This window comes from Schistocerca gregaria, chromosome 10, assembly GCF_023897955.1.
Source record: "Schistocerca gregaria isolate iqSchGreg1 chromosome 10, iqSchGreg1.2, whole genome shotgun sequence".
NCBI lineage: Eukaryota > Metazoa > Arthropoda > Insecta > Orthoptera > Acrididae > Schistocerca > Schistocerca gregaria.
Genome location: NC_064929.1, coordinates 99,587,390 through 99,609,421, shown reverse-complemented (window position 1 = coordinate 99,609,421; position 22,032 = coordinate 99,587,390).

Genomic DNA, 22,032 nt, shown 5'->3' with positions numbered 1-22,032 from the left:
CATCGGGATTGAATACAACAGTCACCATGAGCACTTTCCTCCATGGGAGTAATGTCTCAAACAGTCACCGCTTTGATCATTCCCTGGAAGATCAGAAGTAGTATCCGATGCTCATCTGGAAGCATTTTGTAATCTGTGGACTATCAGAGTGTTGATGAAAGACAGAATATACATCGGGATTGAATACAACACTCACCATGCCCACTTTCATCCATGGGAGCAATGTCTCAAACAGTCTACGCTTTGATCGTTCCCAGGAAGACCAGTAGTAGTTTCCGATGCACATCTGGAGGCATTCCGTAATACGTGCACTATCAGAGTGTTGTTGAAACACAGAAATTGCATCGGGATTGAATACAACAGTCACCATGCGCACTTTCCTCCATGGGAGTAATGTCTCAAACAGTCTACGCTTTGATCGTTCCCAGGAAGACCAGTAGTAGTTTCTGATGCACATCTGGAGGCATTCTGTAATATGTGCACTATCAGAGTGTTGTTGAAACACAGAAATTGCATCGGGATTGAATACAACAGTCACCATGCGCACTTTCCTCCATGGGAGTAATGTCTCAAACAGTCTAAGCTTTGATCGTTGCCTGGAAGACCAGTAGTAGTTTCCGATGCACCTCTGGAGGCATTCTATAATCTGTGGACCTTCAAAGTGTTGATGAAACACAGAAATTGCATCGGGGTTGAATACAACTGTGACCATGGGCACTTTCCCCCATGTGAGTAGTGTCTCAAACAGTCTACGATTTGATCGTCCCAGGAAGACCAGTAGTAGTTTCCGATGCACATCTCGAGGCATTCTGTAATCTGTAAACTATCAGACTGTTGTTCAAACACAGAAATTGCATCGGGATTGAATACAACAGTCACCATGCGCACTTTCCTATATAGGAGTAATGTCTCAAACAGTCTACGCTTTGATCGTTCCCAGGAAGACCAGTAGTAGTTTCCGATGCACCTCTGGATGCATTCTATAATCTGTGGACATTTAAAGTGTTGATGAAACACAGAAATTGCATCGGGATTGAATACAACAGTCACCACGCGCACTTTGTTCCACGGGATTAATGTCTCAAACAGTCTACGGTTTGATCATTCCCTGAAAGACCAGTAGTAGTTTCCGAATCACATTTGGGGTCATTCTGTAATGTGTGTACTATCAGTGTGTTGTTGAAACTCAGAAATTGCATCAGGATTGAATACAACATTCACCATGCGCAGTTTTCTATATGGGAGTAATGTCTCAACAGTCTACGGTTGATCGTTTCCTGGAAGACCAGTAGTAGTTTCCGATGAACATCATGAGGCATTCTGTAATCTGTGGACCTTCAAAGTATTGATGAATCACAGAAATTGCATCGGGATTGAATACAACAGTCACCATGCGCACTTTCCTCCATGGGAGTAATGTCTCAAACAGTCTACGATTTGATCGTTCCCTGGAAGACCAGTAGTAGTTCCCGATGCACATGTGGTGGCATACTGTAATCTGTGGAACATCAGAGTGTTGATGAAACACAGAAATTGCATCGGGATGGAATACAACAGTCACCATGCGCACTTTCCTCCACGGGATTAATGTCTCAAACTGTCTACAATTTGATCGTTCCCTGGAAGACCAGTAGTAGTTTCCAATGCACATCTGGTTGCATTCTGTATTCTGTGGACTATCAGAGTGTTGATGAAACACCGAAATGGGATCGGGATTGAATACAACAGTCACCATGCGCACTTTCCTCCATGGGAGTAATGTCTCAAACAGTCTACGCTTTGATCGTTCCCTGGAAGACCAGTAGTAGTTTCCGATGCACATCGGGAGGCATTGTGTAATCTGTGGACTATCAGAGTGTTATGAAACACCGAAATTGGATCGGGATTGAATACGACAGTCATCAAGCGCACTTTCCTCCATGGGAGTAATGTCTCAAACAGTCTACGCTTTCATCGTTCCCAGGAAGACCAGTTGTAGTTTCCGATGAACATCTGGAGGCATTCTGTAATATGTGCACTATCAGAGTGTTGTTGAAACACAGAAATTGCAGCGGGATTGAATACAACACTCACCATGCGCACTCTCATCCATGGGAGTAATGTCTCAAACAGTCTACGCTTTGATCGTTCCCAGGAAGACCAGTAGTAGTTTCCGATGCACATCTGGATTCATTCTGTAAAATGTGCACTATCAGAGTGTTGTTGAAACACAGAAATTGCATCGGGATTGAATACAACAGTCACCATGCACACTTTCTTCCATGGGAGTAATGTCTCAAACAGTACGCTTGATCTTTCCCAGGAAGACCAGTAGTAGTTTCCGATGCACATCTGGAGGCATTCTGTAATATGTGCACTATCAGAGTGTTGTTGAAACACAGAAATTGCATCGGGATTGAATACAACAGTAACCATGCGCACTTTCCCCCATGTGAGTAGTGTCTCAAACAGTCTACGATTTGATCGTCCCAGGAAGACCAGTAGTATTTTCCGATGCACATCTGGTGGCATTGTGTAATCTGTGGACTATCAGAGTGTTGATGAAACACCGAAATTCAATCGGGATTGAATACAACAGTCACCATGCGCACTTTCCTCCATGGGAGTAATGTCTCAAACAGTGTACGCTTTGATCGTTCCCTGGAAGACCAGTAGTAGTTCCCGAAGCACATTTGGGGACATTCTGTAATGTGTGGACTATCAGAGTGTTGATGAAACACAGAAATTGCATCGGGATTTAGAAACAACAGTCACCATGCGCATGTTCTTAAATGGGAGTATTGTCTCAAACAGTCTACGCTTTGATTGTTCCCTGGGAGACCACTTGTAGTTTCCGATGCACATCTGGAGGCATTCTGTAATCTGTGGACCTTCAAAGTGTTGATGAAACACAGAAATTTTATCGGGATTGAATACAACAGTCACCATAAGCAATTTTCCTCCATGGGAGTAATGTCTCAAACAGTCTACGTTTTGATCGTTCCCTGGAAGACCAGTAGTAGTTTCCGATCCACATCTGGAGGCATTCTGTAATCTGTGGACTATCAGTGTGTTGTTGAAACACCGAAATTGGATCGGGATTAAATACAACAGTCACCATGCGCACTTTCCTCCATGGGATTAATGTCTCAAAGTGTCTACGTTTTGATCGTTGCCTGGAAGACCAGTAGTAGTTTCCGATGCACATCTCGAGGCATTCTGTAATCTGTAAACTATCAGACTGTTGTTCAAACACAGAAATTGCATCGGGATTGAATACAACAGTCACCATGCGCACTTTCCTATATAGGAGTAATGTCTCAAACAGTCAACGCTTTGATCGTTCCCAGGAAGACCAGTAGTAGTTTCCGATGCACCTCTGGATGCATTCTATAATCTGTGGACATTTAAAGTGTTGATGAAACACAGAAATTGCATCGGGATTGAATACAACAGTCACCACGCGCAGTTTGTTCCACGGGATTAATGTCTCAAACAGTCTACGGTTTGATCATTCCCTGAAAGACCAGTAGTAGTTTCCGAATCACATTTGGGGTCGTTCTGTAATGTGTGTACTATCAGTGTGTTGTTGAAACACAGAAATTGCATCAGGATTGAATACAACAGTCACCATGCGCAGTTTTCTATATGGGAGTAATGTCTCAACAGTCTACGGTTGATCGTTTCCTGGAAGACCAGTAGTAGTTTCCGATGAACATCAGGAGGCATTCTGTAATCTGTGGACCTTCAAAGTGTTGATGAATCACAGAAATTGCATCGGGATTGAATACAACAGTCACCATGCGCACTTTCCTCCATGGGAGTAATGTCTCAAACAGTCTACGATTTGATCGTTCCCTGGAAGACCAGTAGTGGTTCCCGATGCACATGTGGTGGCATACTGTAATCTGTGGAACATCAGAGTGTTGATGAAACACAGAAATTGCATCGGGATGGAATACAACAGTCACCATGCGCACTTTCCTCCATGGGATTAATGTCTCAAACTGTCTACAATTTGATCGTTCCCTGGAAGACCAGTAGTAGTTTCCAATGCACATCTGGTTGCATTCTGTATTCTGTGGACTATCAGAGTGTTGATGAACCACCGAAATGGGATCGGGATTGAATACAACAGTCACCATGCGCACTTTCCTCCATTGGAGTAATGTCTCAAACAGTCCACGCTTTGATCGTTACCTGGAAGACCAGTAGTAGTTTCCGATTCACATCTGGAGGCATTCTGTAATTTGTGGACTATCACAGTGTTGATGAAACACAGAAATTGCATCGGGATTGAATACAACAGTCACCATGAGCACTTTCCTCCATGGGAGTAATGTCTCAAACAGTCACCGCTTTGATCATTCCCTGGAAGATCAGAAGTAGTATCCGATGCTCATCTGGAAGCATTTTGTAATCTGTGGACTATCAGAGTGTTGATGAAAGACAGAATATACATCGGGATTGAATACAACACTCACCATGCCCACTTTCATCCATGGGAGCAATGTCTCAAACAGTCTACGCTTTGATCGTTCCCAGGAAGACCAGTAGTAGTTTCCGATGCACATCTGGAGGCATTCTGTAATACGTGCACTATCAGAGTGTTGTTGAAACACAGAAATGGCATCGGGATTGAATACAACAGTCACCATGCGCACTTTCCTCCATGGGAGTAATGTCTCAAACAGTCTACGCTTTGATCGTTCCCAGGAAGACCAGTAGTAGTTTCTGATGCACATCTGGAGGCATTCTGTAATATGTGCACTATCAGAGTGTTGTTGAAACACAGAAATTGCATCGGGATTGAATACAACAGTCAGCATGCGCACTTTCCTCCATGGGAGTAATGTCTCAAACAGTCTAAGCTTTGATCGTTGCCTGGAAGACCAGTAGTAGTTTCCGATGCACCTCTGGAGGCATTCTATAATCTGTGGACCTTCAAAGTGTTGATGAAACACAGAAATTGCATCGGGATTGAATACAACTGTGACCATGGGCACTTTCCCCCATGTGAGTAGTGTCTCAAACAGTCTACGATTTGATCGTCCCAGGAAGACCAGTAGTAGTTTCCGATGCACATCTCGAGGCATTCTGTAATCTGTAAACTATCAGAGTGTTGTTCAAACACAGAAATTGCATCGGGATTGAATACAACAGTCACCATGCGCACTTTCCTATATAGGAGTAATGTCTCAAACAGTCTACGCTTTGATCGTTCCCAGGAAGACCAGTAGTAGTTTCCGATGCACCTCTGGATGCATTCTATAATCTGTGGACATTTAAAGTGTTGATGAAACACAGAAATTGCATCGGGATTGAATACAACAGTCACCACGCGCACTTTGTTCCACGGGATTAATGTCTCAAACAGTCTACGGTTTGATCATTCCCTGAAAGACCAGTAGTAGTTTCCGAATCACATTTGGGGTCATTCTATAATGTGTGTACTATCAGTGTGTTGTTGAAACTAAGAAATTGCATCAGGATTGAATACAACATTCACCGTGCGCAGTTTTCTATATGGGAGTAATGTCTCAACAGTCTACGGTTGATCGTTTCCTGGAAGACCAGTAGTAGTTTCCGATGAACATCAGGAGGCATTCTGTAATCTGTGGACCTTCAAAGTGTTGATGAATCACAGAAATTGCATCGGGATTGAATACAACAGTCACCATGCGCACTTTCCTCCATGGGAGTAATGTGTCAAACAGTCTACGATTTGATCGTTCCCTGGAAGACCAGTAGTGGTTCCCGATGCACATGTGGTGGCATACTGTAATCTGTGGAACATCAGAGTGTTGATGAAACACAGAAATTGCATCGGGATGGAATACAACAGTCACCATGCGCACTTTCCTCCATGGGATTAATGTCTCAAACTGTCTACAATTTGATCGTTCCCTGGAAGACCAGTAGTAGTTTCCAATGCACATCTGGTTGCATTCTGTATTCTGTGGACTATCAGAGTGTTGATGAAACACCGAAATGGGATCGGGATTGAATACAACAGTCACCATGCGCACTTTCCTCCATGGGAGTAATGTCTCAAACAGTCCACGCTTTGATCGTTACCTGGAAGACCAGTAGTAGTTTCCGATTCACATCTGGAGGCATTCTGTAATTTGTGGACTATCAGAGTGTTGATGAAACACAGAAATTGCATCGGGATTGAATACAACAGTCACCATGAGCACTTTCCTCCATGGGAGTAATGTCTCAAACAGTCACCGCTTTGATCATTCCCTGGAAGATCAGAAGTAGTATCCGATGCTCATCTGGAAGCATTTTGTAATCTGTGGACTATCAGAGTGTTGATGAAAGACAGAATATACATCGGGATTGAATACAACACTCACCATGCCCACTTTCATCCATGGGAGCAATGTCTCAAACAGTCTACGCTTTGATCGTTCCCAGGAAGACCAGTAGTAGTTTCCGATGCACATCTGGAGGCATTCCGTAATACGTGCACTATCAGAGTGTTGTTGAAACACAGAAATTGCATCGGGATTGAATACAACAGTCACCATGCGCACTTTCCTCCATGGGAGTAATGTCTCAAACAGTCTACGCTTTGATCGTTCCCAGGAAGACCAGTAGTAGTTTCTGATGCACATCTGGAGGCATTCTGTAATATGTGCACTATCAGAGTGTTGTTGAAACACAGAAATTGCATCGGGATTGAATACAACAGTCACCATGCGCACTTTCCTCCATGGGAGTAATGTCTCAAACAGTCTAAGCTTTGATCGTTGCCTGGAAGACCAGTAGTAGTTTCCGATGCACCTCTGGAGGCATTCTATAATCTGTGGACCTTCAAAGTGTTGATGAAACACAGAAATTGCATCGGGATTGAATACAACTGTGACCATGGGCACTTTCCCCCATGTGAGTAGTGTCTCAAACAGTCTACGATTTGATCGTCCCAGGAAGACCAGTAGTAGTTTCCGATGCACATCTCGAGGCATTCTGTAATCTGTAAACTATCAGAGTGTTGTTCAAACACAGAAATTGCATCGGGATTGAATACAACAGTCACCATGCGCACTTTCCTATATAGGAGTAATGTCTCAAACAGTCTACGCTTTGATCGTTCCCAGGAAGACCAGTAGTAGTTTCCGATGCACCTCTGGATGCATTCTATAATCTGTGGACATTTAAAGTGTTGATGAAACACAGAAATTGCATCGGGATTGAATACAACAGTCACCACGCGCACTTTGTTCCACGGGATTAATGTCTCAAACAGTCTACGGTTTGATCATTCCCTGAAAGACCAGTAGTAGTTTCCGAATCACATTTGGGGTCATTCTGTAATGTGTGTACTATCAGTGTGTTGTTGAAACTCAGAAATTGCATCAGGATTGAATACAACATTCACCATGCGCAGTTTTCTATATGGGAGTAATGTCTCAACAGTCTACGGTTGATCGTTTCCTGGAAGACCAGTAGTAGTTTCCGATGAACATCAGGAGGCATTCTGTAATCTGTGGACCTTCAAAGTATTGATGAATCACAGAAATTGCATCGGGATTGAATACAACAGTCACCATGCGCACTTTCCTCCATGGGAGTAATGTCTCAAACAGTCTACGATTTGATCGTTCCCTGGAAGACCAGTAGTAGTTCCCGATGCACATGTGGTGGCATACTGTAATCTGTGGAACATCAGAGTGTTGATGAAACACAGAAATTGCATCGGGATGGAATACAACAGTCACCATGCGCACTTTCCTCCACGGGATTAATGTCTCAAACTGTCTACAATTTGATCGTTCCCTGGAAGACCAGTAGTAGTTTCCAATGCACATCTGGTTGCATTCTGTATTCTGTGGACTATCAGAGTGTTGATGAAACACCGAAATGGGATCGGGATTGAATACAACAGTCACCATGCGCACTTTCCTCCATGGGAGTAATGTCTCAAACAGTCTACGCTTTGATCGTTCCCTGGAAGACCAGTAGTAGTTTCCGATGCACATCGGGAGGCATTGTGTAATCTGTGGACTATCAGAGTGTTATGAAACACCGAAATTGGATCGGGATTGAATACGACAGTCATCAAGCGCACTTTCCTCCATGGGAGTAATGTCTCAAACAGTCTACGCTTTCATCGTTCCCAGGAAGACCAGTTGTAGTTTCCGATGAACATCTGGAGGCATTCTGTAATATGTGCACTATCAGAGTGTTGTTGAAACACAGAAATTGCAGCGGGATTGAATACAACACTCACCATGCGCACTCTCATCCATGGGAGTAATGTCTCAAACAGTCTACGCTTTGATCGTTCCCAGGAAGACCAGTAGTAGTTTCCGATGCACATCTGGATTCATTCTGTAAAATGTGCACTATCAGAGTGTTGTTGAAACACAGAAATTGCATCGGGATTGAATACAACAGTCACCATGCACACTTTCTTCCATGGGAGTAATGTCTCAAACAGTACGCTTGATCTTTCCCAGGAAGACCAGTAGTAGTTTCCGATGCACATCTGGAGGCATTCTGTAATATGTGCACTATCAGAGTGTTGTTGAAACACAGATATTGCATCGGGATTGAATACAACAGTCACCATGCGCACTTTCCTCCATGGGAGTAATGTCTCAAACAGTCTACGCTTTGATCGTTCCCTGGAAGACCAGTAGTAGTTCCCGAAGCACATTTGGTGACATTCTGTAATGTGTGGACTATCAGAGTGTTGATGAAACACAGAAATTGCATCTGGATTGAATACAACAGTCACCATGCGCAATTTCCTCCATGGGAGTAATGTCTCAAACAGTCTACGCTTTGATTGTTGCCTGGAAGACCAGTAGTAGTTTCCGATGCACCTCTGGAGGCATTCTATAATCTGTGGACCTTTAAAGTGTTGATGAAACACAGAAATTGCATCGGGATTGAATACAACAGTCACCATGGGCACTTTCCTACCATGGGAGTAATGTCTCAAACAGTCTACGCTTTGATCGTACCCTGGAAGACCAGTAGTAGTTTCCGATGCACATCTGGAGGCATTTGTAATCTGTAAACAATCAGAGTGATCTTCAAACACAGAAATTGCATCGGGATTGAATTCAACAGTCACCATGCGCACTTTGTTCCACGGGATTAATGTCTCAAACAGTCTACGGTTTGATCATTCCCTGGAAGACCAGTAGTAGTTTCCGAATCACATTTGGGGTCTTTCTGTAATGTGTGTACTATCAGAGTGTTGATGAAACACAAAAATTGCATCTGGAATGAATACAACAGTCACCATGAGCAATTTCCTCCATGGGAGTAATGTCTCAAACAGTCTACGCTTTGATCTTTCCCTGGAAGACCAGTAGAAGTTTCCGATGCACATCTGGTGGCATTCTGAAATCTGTGGACTATCAGAGTGTTCATGAAACACAGAAATTGTATCGGGATTGAATACAACCGTCACCATGCGCACTTTCCTCCATGGGAGTAATGTCTCTATCAGTCTACGCTTTGATCGTTCCCAGGAAGACCAGTAGTAGTTTCTGATGCACATCTGGAGGCATTCTGTAATATGTGCACTATCAGAGTGTTGTTGAAACACAGAAATTGCATCGGGATTGAATACAACAGTCACCATGCGCACTTTCCTCCATGGGAGTAATGTCTCAAACAGTCTACGCTTTGATCGTTGCCTGGAAGACCAGTAGTAGTTTCCGATGCACCTCTGGAGGCATTCTATAATCTGTGGACCTTCAAAGTGTTGATGAAACACAGAAATTGCATCGGGATTGAATACAACTGTCACCATGGGCACTTTCCCCCATGTGAGTAGTGTCTCAAACATTCTACGATTTGATCGTCCCAGGAAGACCAGTAGTAGTTTCCGATGCACATCTGGTGGCATTCTGTAATCTGTGGACTATCAGAGTGTTGATGAAACACCGAAATTCAATCGGGATTGAATACAACAGTCACCATGCGCACTTTCCTCCATGGGAGTAATGTCTCAAACAGTGTACGCTTTGATCGTTCCCTGGAAGACCAGTAGTAGTTCCCGAAGCACATTTGGGGACATTCTGTAATGTGTGGACTATCAGAGTGTTGATGAAACACAGAAATTGCATCGGGATTGAATACAACAGTCACCATGGGCACTTTCCTCCATGGGAGTAATGTCTCAAACAGTCTACGCTTTGATCGTTACCTGGAAGACCAGTAGTAGTTTCCGATTCACATCTGGAGGCATTCTGTAATTTGTGGACTATCAGAGTGTTGATGAAACACAGAAATTGCATCGGGATTGAAAACAACAGTCACCATGAGCACTTTCCTCCAAGGGAGTAATGTCTCAAACAGTCACCGCTTTGATCATTCCCTGGAAGATCAGAGGTAGTATCCGATGCTCATCTGGAAGCATTTTGTAACCTGTGGACTATCAGAGTGTTGATGAAATGCAGAATATACATCGGGATTGAATACAACACTCACCATGCCCTCTTTCATCCATGGGAGCAATGTCTCAAACAGTCTACGCTTTGATCGTTCCCAGGAAGACCAGTAGTAGTTTCCGATGCACATCTGGAGGCATTCTGTAATATGTGCACTATCAGAGTGTTGTTGAAACACAGAAATTGCATCGGGATTGAATACAACAGTCTCCATGCGCACTTTCCTCCATGGGAGTAATGTCTCAAACAGTCTACGCTTTGATCGTTCCCAGGAAGACCAGTAGTAGTTTCTGATGCACATCTTGAGGCATTCTGTAATATGTGCACTATCAGAGTGTAGTTGAAACACAGAAATTGCATCGGGATTGAATACAACAGTCACCATGCGCACTTTCCTCCATGGGAGTAATGTCTCAAACAGTCTACGCTTTGATCGTTGCCTGGAAGACCAGTAGTAGTTTCCGATGCACACCTGGAGGCATTCTATAATCTGTGGACCTTCAAAGTGTTGATGAAACACAGAAATTGCATCGGGATTGAATACAACTGTGACCATGGGCTTTTTCCCCCATGGGAGTAATGTCTCAAACACTCTACGCTTTGATCGTTCCCTGGAAGACCAGTAGTAGTTTCCGATGCACATGTGGTGGCATACTGTAATCTGTGGTACATCAGTGTGTTGTTGATACACAGAAATTGCATCGGGATTGAATACAACAGTCACCATGCGCACTTTGCTTTATAGGAGTAATGTCTCAAACAATCTACGATTTGATCGTTCCCTGGAAGACCAGTAGTAGTTTCAGATGCACATCTGGTGGCATTCTGAAATCTGTGGTATTCAGAGTGTTGATGAAAGACAGAATATACATCGGGATTGAATACAACACTCACTATGCCCACTTTCATCCATCTGAGTAATGTCTCAAACAGTTTACGCTTTGATCGTTCCCTGGAAGACCAGTAGTAGTTTCCGATGCACATCTGGAGGCATTCTGTAATCTGTGGAATATCAGAGTGTTGATGAATGACAGAATATACATCGGGATTGAATACAACACTCACCATGCGCACTTTCATCCATGGGAGTAATGTCTCAAACAGTCTACGCTTTGATCGTTCCCAGGAAGACCAGTAGTAGTTTCCGATGCACATCTGGAGGCATTCTGTAATCCGTGGAGTATCAGAGTGTTGATGAAACTCAGAAATTGCATCGGGATTGAATACAACAGTCACCATGCGCACTTTCTTCCATGGGAGTAATGTCTCAAACAGTCTACGGTTTGATCATTCCCTGGAAGACCAGTAGTAGTTCCCGAAGTACATTTGGGGACATTCTGTAATGTGTGGACTATCAGAGTGTTGATGAAACGTTGAAATTGCATCTGGATTGAATACAACAGTCACCATCAGCAATTTCCTCCATGGGAGTAATGTCTCAAACAGGCTACGCTTTGATCTTTGCCTGGAAGACCAGTAGTAGTTTCCGATGCACCTCTGGAGGCATTCTATAATCTGTGGACCTTCAAAGTGTTGATGAAACACAGAAGTTGCATCGGGATTGAATACAACAGTCACCATGGGCACTTTCCTCCATGGGAGTTATGTCTCAAACAGTCTACGCTTTGATCGTTCCCTGGAAGACCAGTAGTAGTTTCCGATGCACATCTGGAGGCATTTGTAATCTGTAAACAATCAGAGTGTTGTTCAAACACAGAAATTGCATCGGGATTGAATACAACAGTCACCATGCGCACTTTCCTCCAAGGGATTAATGTCTCAAACAGTCTACGGTTTGATCATTCCCTGGAAGACCAGTAGTAGATCCCGAAGTACATTTGGGGACATTCTGTAATGTGTGGACTATCAGAGTGTTGTTCAAACACAGAAATTGCATCGGGATTGAATACAACAGTCACCATGCGCACTTTCCTCCACAGGATTAATGTCTCAAACAGTCTACGGTTTGGTCATTCCCTGGAAGACCAGTAGTAGTTTCCGAAGCACATTTGGGGATATTCTGTAATGTGTGTACTATCAGAGTGTTGGTGAAACACAGAAATTGCATCTGGATTGAATACAACAGTCACCATGCGCAATTTCCTCCAAGGGAGTAATGTCTCAAACAGTCACCGCTTTGATCATTCCCTGGAAGATCAGAAGTAGTATCCGATGCACTTCTGGAAGCATTTTGTAATCTGTGGACTATCAGAGAGTTGATGAAAGACAGAATATACATCGGGATTGAATACAACACTCACCATGCGCTCTTTCATCCATGGGAGTAATGTCTCAAACAGTGTACGCTTTGATCGTTCCCTGGAAGACCAGTAGTAGTTCCCGAAGCACATTTGGGGACATTGTGTAATGTGTGGACTATCAGAGTGTTGATGAAACACAGAAATTGCATCGGGATTTAGAAACAACAGTCACCATGCGCATGTTCTTAAATGGGAGTATTGTCTCAAACAGTCTACGCTTTGATTGTTCCCTGGGAGACCACTTGTAGTTTCCGATGCACATCTGGAGGCATTCTGTAATCTGTGGACCTTCAAAGTGTTGATGAAACACAGAAATTTTATCGGGATTGAATACAACAGTCACCATAAGCAATTTTCCTCCATGGGAGTAATGTCTCAAACAGTCTACGTTTTGATCGTTCCCTGGAAGACCAGTAGTAGTTTCCGATCCAGATCTGGAGGCATTCTGTAATCTGTGGACTATCAGTGTGTTGTTGAAACACCGAAATTGCATCGGGATTGAATACAACAGTCACCATGCGCACTTTCCTATATAGGAGTAATGTCTCAAACAGTCTACGCTTTGATCGTTCCCAGGAAGACCAGTAGTAGTTTCCGATGCACCTCTGGATGCATTCTATAATCTGTGGACATTTAAAGTGTTGATGAAACACAGAAACTGCATCGGGATTGAATACAACAGTCACCATGGGCACTTTCCTACCATGGGAGTAATGTCTCAAACAGTCTACGCTTTGATCGTTCCCTGGAAGACCAGTAGTAGTTTCCGATGCACATCTGGAGGCATTTGTAATCTGTAAACAATCAGAGTGTTCTTCAAACACAGAAATTGCATCGGGATTGAATTCAACAGTCACCACGCGCACTTTGTTCCACGGGATTAATGTCTCAAACAGTCTACGGTTTGATCATTCCCTGAAAGACCAGTAGTAGTTTCCGAATCACATTTGGGGTCATTCTGTAATGTGTGTACTATCAGTGTGTTGTTGAAACACAGAAATTGCATCAGGATTGAATACAACAGTCACCATGCGCAGTTTTCTATATGGGAGTAATGTCTCAACAGTCTACGGTTGATCGTTTCCTGAAAGACCAGTAGTAGTTTCCGATGAACATCAGGAGGCATTCTGTAATCTGTGGACCTTCAAAGTGTTGATGAATCACAGAAATTGCATCGGGATTGAATACAACAGTCACCATGCGCACTTTCCTCCATGGGAGTAATGTCTCAAACAGTCTACGCTTTGATCGTTGCCTGGAAGAAAAGTAGTAGTTTCCGATGCACCCCTGGAGGCATTCTATAATCTGTGGACCTTCAAAGTGTTGATGAAACACAGAAATTGCATCGGGATTGAATACAACTGTCACCATGGGCACTTTCCCCCATGGGAGTAATGTCTCAAACACTCTACGCTTTGATCGTTCCCTGGAAGACCAGTAGTAGTTTCCGATGCACATGTGGTGGCATACTGTAATCTGTGGTACATCAGTGTGTTGTTGATACACAGAAATTGCATCGGGATTGAATACAACAGTCACCATGCGCACTTTCCTTTATAGGAGTAATGTCTCAAACAATCTACGATTTGATCGTTCCCTGGAAGACCAGTAGTAGTTTCAGATGCACATCTGGTGGCATTCTGAAATCTGTGGTATTCAGAGTGTTGATGAAAGACAGAATATACATCGGGATTGAATACAACACTCACTATGCCCACTTTCATCCATCTGAGTAATGTCTCAAACAGTTTACGCTTTGATCGTTCCCTGGAAGACCAGTAGTAGTTTCCGATGCACATCTGGAGGCATTCTGTAATCTGTGGAATATCAGAGTGTTGATGAATGACAGAATATACATCGGGATTGAATACAACACTCACCATGCGCACTTTCATCCATGGGAGTAATGTCTCAAACAGTCTACGCTTTGATCGTTCCCAGGAAGACCAGTAGTAGTTTCCGATGCACATCTGGAGGCATTCTGTAATCCGTGGAGTATCAGAGTGTTGATGACACTCAGAAATTGCATCGGGATTGAATACAACAGTCACCATGCGCACTTTCCTTTATAGGAGTAATGTCTCAAACAATCTACGATTTGATCGTTCCCTGGAAGACCAGTAGTAGTTTCAGATGCACATCTGGTGGCATTCTGAAATCTGTGGTATTCAGAGTGTTGATGAAAGACAGAATATACATCGGGATTGAATACAACACTCACTATGCCCACTTTCATCCATCTGAGTAATGTCTCAAACAGTTTACGCTTTGATCGTTCCCTGGAAGACCAGTAGTAGTTTCCGATGCACATCTGGAGGCATTCTGTAATCTGTGGAATATCAGAGTGTTGATGAATGACAGAATATACATCGGGATTGAATACAACACTCACCATGCGCACTTTCTTCCATGGGAGTAATGTCTCAAACAGTCTACGCTTTGATCGTTCCCATTAAGACCAGTAGTAGTTTCCGATGCACATCTGGAGGCATTCTGTAATATGTGCACTATCAGAGTGTTGTTGAAACACAGAAATTGCATCAGGATTGAATACAACAGTCACCATGCGCACTTTCAGCCATGTGAGTAGTGTCTCAAACAGTCTACGATTTGATCGTCCCAGGAAGACCAGTAGTAGTTTCCGATGCACATCTGGTGGCATTCTGTAATCTGTGGACTATCAGAGTGTTGATGAAACACCGAAATTCAATCGGGATTGAATACAACAGTCACCATGCGCACTTTCCCCCATGGGAGTAATGTCTCAAACAGTGTACGCTTTGATCGTTCCCTGGAAGACCAGTAGTAGTTCCCGAAGCACATTTGGGGACATTCTGTAATGTGTGGACTATCAGAGTGTTGATGAAACACAGAAATTGCATCGGGATTTAGAAACAACAGTCACCATGCGCATGTTCTTAAATGGGAGTATTGTCTCAAACAGGCTACGCTTTGATTGTTCCCTGGGAGACCACTTGTAGTTTCCGATGCACATCTGGAGGCATTCTGTAATCTGTGGACCTTCAAAGTGTTGATGAAACACAGAAATTTTATCGGGATTGAATACAACAGTCACCATAAGCAATTTTCCTCCATGGGAGTAATGTCTCAAACAGTCTACGTTTTGATCGTTCCCTGGAAGACCAGAAGTAGTTTCCGATCCACATCTGGAGGCATTCTGTAATCTGTGGACTATCAGTGTGTTGTTGAAACACCGAAATTGGATCGGGATTGAATACAACAGTCACCATGCGCACTTTCCTCCATGGGATTAATGTCTCAAAGAGTCTACGTTTTGATCGTTGCCTGGAAGACCAGTAGTAGTTTCAGATGCACATCTCGAGGCATTCTGTAATCTGTAAACTATCAGAGTGTTGTTCAAACACAGAAATTGCATCGGGATTGAATACAACAGTCACCATGCGCACTTTCCTATATAGGAGTAATGTCTCAAACAGTCTACGCTTTGATCGTTCCCAGGAAGACCAGTAGTAGTTTCCGATGCACCTCTGGATGCATTCTATAATCTGTGGACATCTAAAGTGTTGATGAAACACAGAAATTGCATCGGGATTGAATACAACAGTCACCATGGGCACTTTCCTACCATGGGAGTAATGTCTCAAACAGTCTACGCTTTGATCGTTCCCTGGAAGACCAGTAGTAGTTTCCGATGCACATCTGGAGGCATTTGTAATCTGTAAACAATCAGAGTGTTCTTCAAACACAGAAATTGCATCGGGATTGAATTCAACAGTCACCACGCGCACTTTGTTCCACGGGATTAATGTCTCAAACAGTCTACGGTTTGATCATTCCCTGAAAGACCAGTAGTAGTTTCCGAATCACATTTGGGGTCATTCTGTAATGTGTGTACTATCAGTGTGTTGTTGAAACACAGAAATTGCATCAGGATTGAATACAACAGTCACCATGCGCAGTTTTCTATATGGGAGTAATGTCTCAACAGTCTACGGTTGATCGTTTCCTGGAAGACCAGTAGTAGTTTCCGATGAACATCAGGAGGCATTCTGTAATCTGTGGACCTTTAAAGTGTTGATGAATCACAGAAATTGCATCGGGATTGAATACAACAGTCACCATGCGCACTTTCCTCCATGGGAGTAATGTCTCAAACAGTCTACGATTTGATCGTTCCCTGGAAGACCAGTAGTAGTTCCCGATGCACATGTGGTGGCATACTGTAATCTGTGGAACATCAGAGTGTTGATGAAACACAGAAATTGCATCGGGATGGAATACAACAGTCACCATGCGCACTTTCCTCCATGGGATTAATGTCTCAAACTGTCTACAATTTGATCGTTCCCTGGAAGACCAGTAGTAGTTTCCAATTCACATCTGGTTGCATTCTGTATTCTGTGGACTATCAGAGTGTTGATGAAACACCGAAATGGGATCGGAATTGAATACAACAGTCACCATGCGCACTTTCCTTTATAGGAGTAATGTCTCAAACAATCTACGATTTGATCGTTCCCTGGAAGACCAGTAGTAGTTTCCGATGCACATCTGGAAGCATTTTGTAATCTGTGGACTATCAGAGTGTTGATGAAAGACAGAATATACATCGGGATTGAATACAACACTCACCATGCGCACTCTCATACATGGGAGTAATGTCTCAAACAGTCTACGCTTTGATCGTTCCCAGGAAGACCAGTAGTAGTTTCCGATGCACATCTGGATTCATTCTGTAATATGTGCACTATCAGAGTGCTGTTGAAACACAGAAATTGCATCGGGATTGAATACAACAGTCACCATGCACACTTTCTTCCATGGGAGTAATGTCTCAAACAGTCTACGCTTTGATCGTTCCCTGGAAGACCAGTAGTAGTTTCCGATGCACATCTGGAGGCATTGTGTAATCTGTGGACTATCAGAGTGTTATGAAACACCGAAATTGGATCGGGATTGAATACGACAGTCATCAAGCGCACTTTCCTCCATGGGAGTAATGTCTCAAACAGTCTACGCTTTGATCATTCCCTGGAAGACCAGTAGTAGTTCCCGAAGTACATTTGGGGACATTCTGTAATGTGTGGACTATCAGAGTGTTGATGAAACACAGAAATTGCATCTGGATTGAATACAACAGTCACCATGCGCAATTTCCTCCATGGGAGTAATGTCTCAAACAGTCTACGCTTTGATCGTTGCCTGGAAGACCAGTAGTAGTTTCCGATGCACCTCTGGAGGCATTCTATAAACTGTGGACCTTCAAAGTGTTGATGAAACACAGAAATTGCATCGGGATTGAATACAACTGTCACCATGGGCACTTTCCTCCATGGGAGTAATGTCTCAAACAGTCTACGCTTTGATCGTTCCCTGGAAGACCAGTAGTAGTTTCCGATGCACATGTGGTGGCATACTGTAATCTGTGTAACATCAGTGTGTTGTTGATACACAGAAATTGCATCGGGATTGAATACAACAGTCACCATGCGCACTTTCCTTTATAGGAGTAATGTCTCAAACAATCTACGATTTGATCGTTCCCTGGAAGACCAGTAGTAGTTTCCGATGCACATCTGGAAGCATTTTGTAATCTGTGGACTATCAGAGTGTTGATGAAAGACAGAATATACATCGGGATTGAATACAACACTCACCATGCGCACTCTCATACATGGGAGTAATGTCTCAAACAGTCTACGCTTTGATCGTTCCCAGGAAGACCAGTAGTAGTTTCCGATGCACATCTGGATTCATTCTGTAATATGTGCACTATCAGAGTGCTGTTGAAACACAGAAATTGCATCGGGATTGAATACAACAGTCACCATGCACACTTTCTTCCATGGGAGTAATGTCTCAAACAGTCTACGCTTTGATCTTTCCCAGGAAGACCAGTAGTAGTTTCCGATGCACAACTGGAGGCATTCTGTAATATGTGCACTATCAGAGTGTTGTTGAAACACAGATATTGCATCGGGATTGAATACAACAGTCACCATGCGCACTTTCCTCCATGGGAGTAATGTCTCAAACAGTCTACGCTTTGATCGTTCCCTGGAAGACCAGTAGTAGTTCCCGAAGCACATTTGGTGACATTCTGCAATGTGTGGACTATCAGAGTGTTGATGAAACACAGAAATTGCATCTGGATTGAATACAACAGTCACCATGCGCAATTTCCTCCATGGGAGTAATGTCTCAAACAGTCTACGCTTTGATTGTTGCCTGGAAGACCAGTAGTAGTTTCCGATGCACCTCTGGAGGCATTCTATAATCTGTGGACCTTTAAAGTGTTGATGAAACACAGAAATTGCATCGGGATTGAATACAACAGTCACCATGGGCACTTTCCTACCATGGGAGTAATGTCTCAAACAGTCTACGCTTTGATCGTTCCCTGGAAGACCAGTAGTAGTTTCCGATGCACATCTGGAGGCATTTGTAATCTGTAAACAATCAGAGTGATCTTCAAACACAGAAATTGCATCGGGATTGAATTCAACAGTCACCATGCGCACTTTGTTCCACGGGATTAATGTCTCAAACAGTCTACGGTTTGATCATTCCCTGGAAGACCAGTAGTAGTTTCCGAATCACATTTGGGGTCATTCTGTAATGTGTGTACTATCAGAGTGTTGATGAAACACAAAAATTGCATCTGGATTGAATACAACAGTCACCATGCGCACTTTCCTCCATGGGAGTAATGTCTCAAACAGTCTACGCTTTGATCGTTACCTGGAAGACCAGTAGTAGTTTCCGATTCACATCTGGAGGCATTCTGTAGTTTGTGGACTATCAGAGTGTTTATGAAACACAGAAATTGCATCGGGATTGAATACGACAGTCGCCATGCGCACTTTCCTCCATGGGAGTAATGTCTCAAACAGTCTACGCTTTGATCGTTCCCAGGAAGACTAGTAGTAGTTTCTGATGCACATCTGGAGGCATTCTGTAATATGTGCACTATCAGAGTGTTGTTGAAACACAGAAATTGCATCGGGATTGAATACAACAGTCACCATGCGCACTTTCCTCCATGGGAGTAATGTCTCAAACAGTCTACGCTTTGATCGTTGCCTGGAAGATCAGAAGTAGTATCCGATGCTCATCTGGAAGCATTTTGTAATCTGTGGACTATCAGAGTGTTGATGAAAGACAGAATATACATCGGGATTGAATACAACACTCACCATGCGCTCTTTCATCCATGGGAGCAATGTCTCAAACAGTCTACGCTTTGATCGTTCCCAGGAAGACCAGTAGTAGTTTCCGATGCACATCTGGAGGCATTTTGTAATATGTGCACTATCAGAGTGTTGTTGAAACACAGAAATTGCATCGGGATTGAATACAACAGTCACCATGCGCACTTTCCTCCATGGGAGTAATGTCTCAAACAGTCTACGCTTTGATCGTTCCCAGGAAGACTAGTAGTAGTTTCTGATGCACATCTGGAGGCATTCTGTAATATGTGCACTATCAGAGTGTTGTTGAAACACAGAAATTGCATCGGGATTGAATACAACAGTCACCATGCGCACTTTCCTCCATGGGAGTAATGTCTCAAACAGTCTACGCTTTGATCGTTGCCTGGGAGACCAGTAGTAGTTTCCGATGCACCTCTGGAGGCATTCTATAATCTGTGGACCTTCAAAGTGTTAATGAAACACAGAAATTGCATCGGGATTGAATACAACTGTCACCATGGGCACTTTCCCCCATGGGAGTAATGTCTCAAAGAGTCTACGCTTTGATCGTTCAATGGAAGACCAGTAGTAGTTTCCGATGCACATGTGGTGGCATACTGTAATCTGTGGTACATCAGTGTGTTGTTGATACAAAGAGATTGCATCGGGATTGAATACAACAGTCACCATGCGCACTTTCCTTTATAGGGGTAATGTCTCAAACAATATGCGATTTGGTCGTTCCCTGGAAGACCAGTAGTAGTTTCCGATGCACATCTGGAGGCATTTGTAATCTGTAAACAATCAGAGTGTTGTTCAAACACAGAAGTTGCATCGGGATTGAATACAACAGTCACCATGGGCACTTTCCTCCATGGGAGTAATGTCTCAAACAGTCCACGCTTTGATCGTTACCTGGAAGACCAGTAGTAGTTTCCGATTCACATCTGGAGGCATTCTGTAATTTGTGGACTATCAGAGTGTTGATGAAACACAGAAATTGCATCGGGATTGAATACAACAGTCACCATGAGCACTTTCCTCCATTGGAGTAATGTCTCAAACAGTCACCGCTTTGATCATTACCTGGAAGATCAGAAGTAGTATCCGATGCTCATCTGGAAGCATTTTGTAATCTGTGGACTATCAGAGTGTTGATGAAATGCAGAATATACATCGGGATTGAATACAACACTCACCATGCCCTCTTTCATCCATGGGAGCAATGTCTCAAACAGTCTACGCTTTGATCGTTCCCAGGAAGACCAGTAGTAGTTTCCGATGCACATCTGGAGGCATTCTGTAATATGTGCACTATCAGAGTGTTGTTGAAACACAGAAATTGCATCGGGATTGAATACAACAGTCACCATGCGCACTTTCCTCCATGGGAGTAATGTCTCAAACAGTCTACGCTTTGATCGTTCCCAGGAAGACCAGTAGTAGTTTCTGATGCACATCTTGAGGCATTCTGTAATATGTGCACTATCAGAGTGTTGTTGAAACACAGAAATTGCATCGGGATTGAATACAACAGTCACCATGCGCACTTTCCTCCATGGGAGTAATGTCTCAAACAGTCTACGCTTTGATCGTTCCCAGGAAGACCAGTAGTAGTTTCCGATGCACATCTGGAGGCATTCTGTAATCTGTGGAGTATCAGAGTGTTGATGAAACTCAGAAATTGCATCGGGATTGAATACAACAGTCACCATGCGCACTTTCTTCCATGGGAGTAATGTCTCAAACAGTCTACGGTTTGATCATTCCCTGGAAGACCAGTAGTAGTTCCCGAAGTACATTTGGGGACATTCTGTAATGTGTGGACTATCAGAGTGTTGATGAAACATTGAAATTGCATCTGGATTGAATACAACAGTCACCATCAGCAATTTCCTCCATGGGAGTAATGTCTTAAACAGTCTACGCTTTGATCTTTGCCTGGAAGACCAGTAGTAGTTTCCGATGCACCTCTGGAGGCATTCTATAATCTGTGGACCTTCAAAGTGTTGATGAAACACAGAAGTTGCATCGGGATTGAATACAACAGTCACCATGGGCTCTTTCCTCCATGGGAGTTATGTCTCAAACAGTCTACGCTTTGATCGTTCCCTGGAAGACCAGTAGCAGTTTCCGATGCACCTCTGGAGGCATTTGTAATCTGTAAACAATCAGAGTGTTGTTCAAACACAGAAATTG